Source organism: Perna viridis, chromosome 11 (genome assembly GCF_037379345.1).
Source record: "Perna viridis isolate PV_CMFRI_1.1 ecotype Kerala chromosome 11, ASM3737934v1, whole genome shotgun sequence".
NCBI classification, from domain to species: Eukaryota; Metazoa; Mollusca; class Bivalvia; order Mytilida; family Mytilidae; genus Perna; species Perna viridis.
Genome location: NC_142455.1, coordinates 37606553 through 37613022, shown reverse-complemented (window position 1 = coordinate 37613022; position 6470 = coordinate 37606553). Strand labels below are relative to the sequence as shown.

At 30.5% G+C, this 6470-nt stretch overlaps 1 long non-coding RNA gene across 3 annotated transcripts; it reads left to right on the top strand.

The window, feature by feature from the left end:
* The first annotated feature begins 378 nt into the window (after window positions 1-378).
* Window positions 379-5900, top strand: LOC148603969 (uncharacterized). Of its 3 annotated transcripts, XR_015916471.1 has the most exons (5): window positions 379-393; window positions 592-787; window positions 1777-4370; window positions 5011-5141; window positions 5824-5900. It is a non-coding gene; the product is annotated as an uncharacterized LOC148603969 (long non-coding RNA). The 3 variants fall into 3 exon arrangements; XR_015916470.1 differs by lacking the exon at window positions 379-393 and having other exon boundaries at window positions 500-787; XR_015916472.1 differs by lacking the exon at window positions 379-393 and having other exon boundaries at window positions 769-787; window positions 3948-4370.
* The last annotated feature ends 570 nt before the right edge of the window (window positions 5901-6470 follow it).

The window sequence follows — 6470 nt, the reverse complement described above, 5'->3', positions numbered from 1 at the left end:
TTGAGTCATGGTTTAAAAACAACCCATATCTTGCTATATGTTCAATTTAAATTACTTACCTTGTATGTAATAATTGGTTATCAAGAGATGATTAGTGGTTATTTCCAATGAAAAGCAGTTTTTTATTGAAAAGAATAGTAATTTATTTATCAAATATAATCTATAAGTATATTTATCATCATGAACGTTTTACACAACTATTGTGATATAAAGTCTAGCTATAAATCGACAAAAAACATGTATAAACAAAATCATGTTCACAGTATTGCAATTTAGTCTGTATTATTAACATTTCAAAAACACGTTATTTAGATTAACTGTTGAATAATCAATAGATGAACAATGGAATTCCATGCAAACAGAAAATAAAACGCAGACGTAAAGTAGCACTTTGTAAGCTTTGTCTGAGGAAACAATTATTAACTTTTTACGGGAAACTTTATAATATCAGTGTGATTTGTATTACATGCATGGCTGATAATACACATTACAAACATATTTAAATGTGTAGTATAGTTAGGTCCTGTGTTTGAAACAAAATACAGGACCATTTAACGACAAAATGCTCATTTCATTTTTTTTTACTTTTAGATCAAAGAAATGAACTTTAATCGGTCGTTACTTGGTAGAGGTTATGTAGGCGTGGCAACAGTATGATTGGTCAAGGAAAAATCCAATACACCTAACTAACAGAGGTTCAATCTTAAAAGGACCATATTCAATTATGCGGATAACTAGAAAATAATAATAGACCTACACTTACCATCATAACTTCCACACTGATGTAGTAAGTATACTATTTGATTAACATATTTTATTACACGACTGGATGTTGAATCTATCTGTTTTATTATATAGGTTGCAGTGATTTGCAGAATGTTCCCAGTGAAAAACAAAATCTAAAATTCACACTGTGTAATTAATTCGTTAATTTTACACTCGCACTTTCTCACGTCAACATGTCACAAATATCAATCCGCCGCTCACACAATTTTAAATTCCTGTTGAAAATAGCAACGATTAATATGATAATAATTGGTTATCGTTAATGACCAGAATATGATCATTCGTGCCAACAACGAATTAAGATTTAACTAGTGCACAGAAAAATTTCCACACATCCGTTACATCTAGGCGTTCTTCGGCATTCCTGATCATATTGTGGTTATTAAAGAATCAAAAATATTTTAAACAAAACTGTTGCAATACTTTTTGAAAAGTGTAGAGCTGTTAATAATTAAATTCTTACAAGGAGATCAAAGATAATCCTATCAAAAACATTAAAGAATTAGTCATTTGAAGTATATTTAATGTACCAATACTGTAAACTGTAAACGGTATCGATTGTAAACAGTATGTTTCAAAAGAAAATGAAGATATTGCATATTGTTAAGAAAATAGAAGTATTTAAAATAACTATTAATCTTTTTCGTCCTGTGTTTTTTTTTGTTTTGTTTTTTTTTATAATTATTATTAAAGAATGCAGTATATTTGATAGTTAATTTAGAAATGTAAATGTGAATGCTGAAGTATAGACTTCCAAATATTTTGTTTTACATGTTTCATATTGAAAACATATGAAGCAAATCGTGTGAACACTGTTCAATTAGGTGCCTTTTAAAGGAAAAATATATAAATGATCGGTTATCTATCGACGTAGTTAATGTACTTAATCAATACCGATGTGGAGTGAAATATTTTTGGATTGTTTGCAATGTAAATTTAATAACAAGAAATAAAAAGCGTATTTACACTATGAATAACTTTTATTTTTAGATTGGTTGGTTGAGGAACAGGAAATTTGGAATTTATTAAAGCTAAGTTATTGCTTATTAAACAGTTTTATTACAGTTGTTAATGCACTCATACCCAATCGTCATATATAGTACCAAGACCGATCTATGCAACTAAGTTTACGATCATTTATTAATAAGTTAATAGTTTCAGATCATTTGTTCAACTGTCAAACAGTTTCTGTAAATAAATAGCGGCGGCATTCTGCAAACGAAATCTGGCACTAGTTTTTGATCTATCACAGATCAGTCAATATCATCCATTAACAAGAGAAATTGTTTCGCTGATAAGTTCAGAGTCATATATAAACATATTATTAATAATTATAAGCTTATTCGGCTGTTAAAGGTAAACCGTGATTGACAAATATACAGTAGCGATCCCTTCTACCTACTCTTGAAATCCGTCAGAATCTGTCAGACAAAAAAAGAGGTCCATGACAGAAAATAGAACATAATTCCTTACAGAGTCTGACTTATCCTGACAGAAACTGTCCTGGCTCACGACAAAGAAAAACAAAAAGCTGTTCTAAACTGTCATACCACTGGACAGGTATTGATACTAGTTCAGTCTATGTTAGAACAGGAAGTCTGGTTAAAAAATAGTGGACACAGTACTAAATGGTTGAATTTTTCTGTCTGATGTAATTTGGACTATTTTAATACTTAAAAGCAATAAATCATTAAAATTGATATTGAATTAATTCGACCTGTTGTCTGATGGTTTGATATAGCTATCATGTGGGTGACTATGACATATATATTCTAGTCAAAATACTTTAGATATGACATTTTCTTGCAAAATGTATGGGTGTGAGCACTTTTCAATTTCCAAAAGGTTATTATCTCATTGTAAAAGTGTTCAATGTAAGTATCATGCTGGTAATTGGGACATATTTGTGACAGTCAAAATTCTAAAAATACATATGTTTGCAAAATGTATGTGTATGAGCACTTTTAATTTTCATAAGGGTCTACAATTATTTAATAAAGTGTTACTTTGTTTTAAGTTTAACTAATATGTGGGTGACTACAACACACATATTTCAGTCACAACTCTATAAGAATGATATTTCTTGTAAAATGCATGAATGCAAGCACTTATAATTTCCATTACGTCTAAAAGAATTGAATATAATGGTTTATTTTTTTTTATTTCACTATCATGTGGGTGCTCATGACTGCGACACATACATTTCAGTCATAATTCTTTACAAATTACAGTTTGTTTCTTGCAAATTGTACGAGTATGAACACTTTTATTCCCGATAAAGCTCTTACATTTATAAAATATATGAGGCTAACCACTTTAAATTTTAATAAGAGTATACAATTATTGTATGAAATGTCAATCTAATTTTCATTAGGTAGAGTGTGACACATTTACTTCAGTCCAAATTGCTATACATTCGACATTTTCATGCAAAGCATTTGTAATTTCGATAAGTCGAAGCTCATTGGATATGTGTTTGCAGAATCTTTGAGTGCGAGCATTCATGATTTCAATAAGGATCTTAAATTGTTGTATACAATGTATTTGTTTTAAATCTTACTATCATTTGGATGACTGTGACAAATATATTTCAGTCAGAATTATTTTAATTTGACATGTTTTTGCAAATATATGAGTGCGAACACTTTCAAGTGACGTAGCGCCTGGTACGGTAGATATGGCAAGGGTCGTACCAATATTGTCTGTTGGTACTGGATGTTGTACATTAATTGAAAAATAGGGTATCAGCTTGATAGAATAAGTTAAAATATAACAAAGCTTCCTTCTCACCATACCCTTTGAAAATATGTCAGAAACTATTCTAATCAACACAATTTAGAAGTTGAATATTTCTGGCTAGGTGATGTTATACAGATTGACAGATTGATGTCAAACATAACAGTTTCTAATAAGAGAGTTTCAAGACCCATGATAGATTACGACATAGTTTATTTAAACCCCCGACAGATTCTGGCAAGGTGTGTCGCGATTTAGAACAGTTTCTGACTGTTTAGAACTCTTCAATGAGAGCAAACTCTCACAGAATCGAAGAGTGGTGAGAAATGTGCCAACTGTATATAGTATGTACGAAATTAGTCTATGTTATGGAGTTCTTTGTCTTATTCGATTTCGAATATGTCATAAATTTATCTTTATTGCAGATTTGTCATTTATTAGGGAAAACAAAGATGACAAGAAGACACGCGACCAAAAATAACGACAGCGCTGTTAATAGTAAAAGTGTAGATTAAAACAAAATCCACAAAAATGAAAAAAAAAATGTTATTGTGTTCAAATCGGGTTTAGTAATTCCTTCTACATCGTGATGGGCCTAAATGAATACGCATTCATGAAATTCCTTACGGAGGTGAAGGCAGAAATCGCAATAATGAATGTCTGGACAAGAAATTTAATTTAGTAATTCATCAATTGGGAAAGATTTAATGTGCGTGCCTCGAAGCTGTCCAGCAGAAACTATCGTATATTGCATTTTTGTTTTGCATGTGTCAAGTGTTGTTACTCGATCAATATCACAATGAAGATGATAGAGAAATATAAATGTTTACCATCTTAACAATGCTAAGGTAAGCCTTACAAAAAATAATCATATATGTTCTTTATTTTTGTACTAACATCATGCGGCTATTATTGCAACACATATTTCTGAATATTTATTTAATTCTTGGCAACAATTTAAGACAAGGTTGGAGACAAATTTCTATTTAAACTAAGAGCTTACAGTTAAAAGTTCGCAATTTCATAAGCCTTTTCTTTAACTTATCCTTTGTCGATATCAACTTGTTTTGTTTCGGGAGATATTTATTTGATTTGATGTAATATTAAGCAATTTGCTTTATATTGGATTGTAAGATTGTAAAAAAACACATAAAACCCTATCACTATCTAATTTACGTTTAAAACTTTGTATGGCGTAAAATTTAGGACCTGGATGTAATTACATGGTAACTTTCTGTATAACCACTCGGTTTAAGTTTGACCTTTTACCTTTTAAACTTTTTTGCGGATATATCAATCACATGGGCTTTGTCTAATTTGCACTTTTTTTATTTGAATTTCATATCTTAAAATATAATTTTAGATCTGGATGACACCATGATCATCATTTTGTAAATATGTTGACATTTAATAAGTGTATCCATCTACACCACGAACAATGAATTATTCAACTTGTTACAGTTTTCCTTCTTCTTTTGTCTACTGTAGACTTGACTTTTTATGAGCAATTCGGTGGGTGTTACTAAAAAGCAGAGGACGCTTACAATACCGGTGGACCTGGTGCATGCTTCCAGTTTTTATGTATGAAGTCCGAGTTGCCCATTTATTTTTGTTACTTTGTATGTATTATTTTCGTTATATAATGTTTTCGTTGTGTCTGTCTGTTTTCCATGTCTGGTCTTTGTCCCTAGATTACATTCATTTTATTTACGCCAGACTCTTGATTAATATCTCATGGACATTTTTACATTTAAGAAGAGACTTAATTCTTTTTAAATAATAAGATAATTATATTTTATCATTCGTAGTATTTTAAGACCAAGACAACACGAACATCATGTTTGATGTCTGTTTAGATGGTATACATACATTACATCGCCATATTTCCTTTGAATTTTTTTGTTTGTTCATTGTCGTTGTTCGTTATTTGTAAACTTTGCGTTATTCTTTCCAGTAAATCGTCAAAATATTTCTTTAAGATATAATAAACGAAATTTTGTTGTATATTTTTTATCGAGTTTATATGTATCATACCAAAAAAAAATCTAAATATTCCCACAACCGTCTTGAAAGTTGTCTCAAATATATTACAATATGAGTACATTGCGTAGAAGATACAAGTGTTAAGAAGTTGGTATTGTAACTTTGATTATTTTCCACCTTATTTGTTTAAATAAAAGTACTGATAATACAAGCAATTTTTAAATGCATGCATATTTTTACTAATTGCAATTACCTGTATATGTTTGAACCAATTATTAAATGGATTTCATATCTTAAGTGTTTTTTTTTTATTTGCAGATATAAAGACGACATTTCTAGATGTTTAGCAGTCATCGGAATAATGCATCTTTTTATGAATAAAGTCAAACAATGTTTTTTTTTTTTTTTCTAAGCAGAAATCGGGGAAACCACGATTACTAACTTCATTGTTCCCATGGTTTTACTATTGGTTCTTCCTCTCAGTTAGGCTTATTTTAGTTAATACTTATTTTTTTCTGGATATTTATTTTTCCAGTTGCAAAGAGCTAAATGTAATTGTAGAATATCACGTTAAAGTCATTAATGCGTGAAATAGGGAGGATTGTGATCATGCTAAAGTACTTTAAGCCCGCCGCATTTATTGACCCTGCCCCAAGTCAGGAATTTCAGGGCCACTGTACATATTGCTTCGTTTTCACTGTCAGTTTACTTTTATGTTGCTGGAGTCGATAGGGGCAACCGTTTGCTCTACCCATGTATATTGTTGTTTTGGGCTAGCTGCAATATAACCCATGGTTTGAAAGTTTGCTCCTCATTCACTAAAGACGAATAGGTGGCTTTGAACTGATATGTATCCCTCCCCATAGAGTTGTTCTCTCTGTTATGCATTCACTGCATCCTGCGTTTTCAGACTAAAAACTGAAAATAATATACACAGAATATCTTAAGTTAAACAAACTCAACAA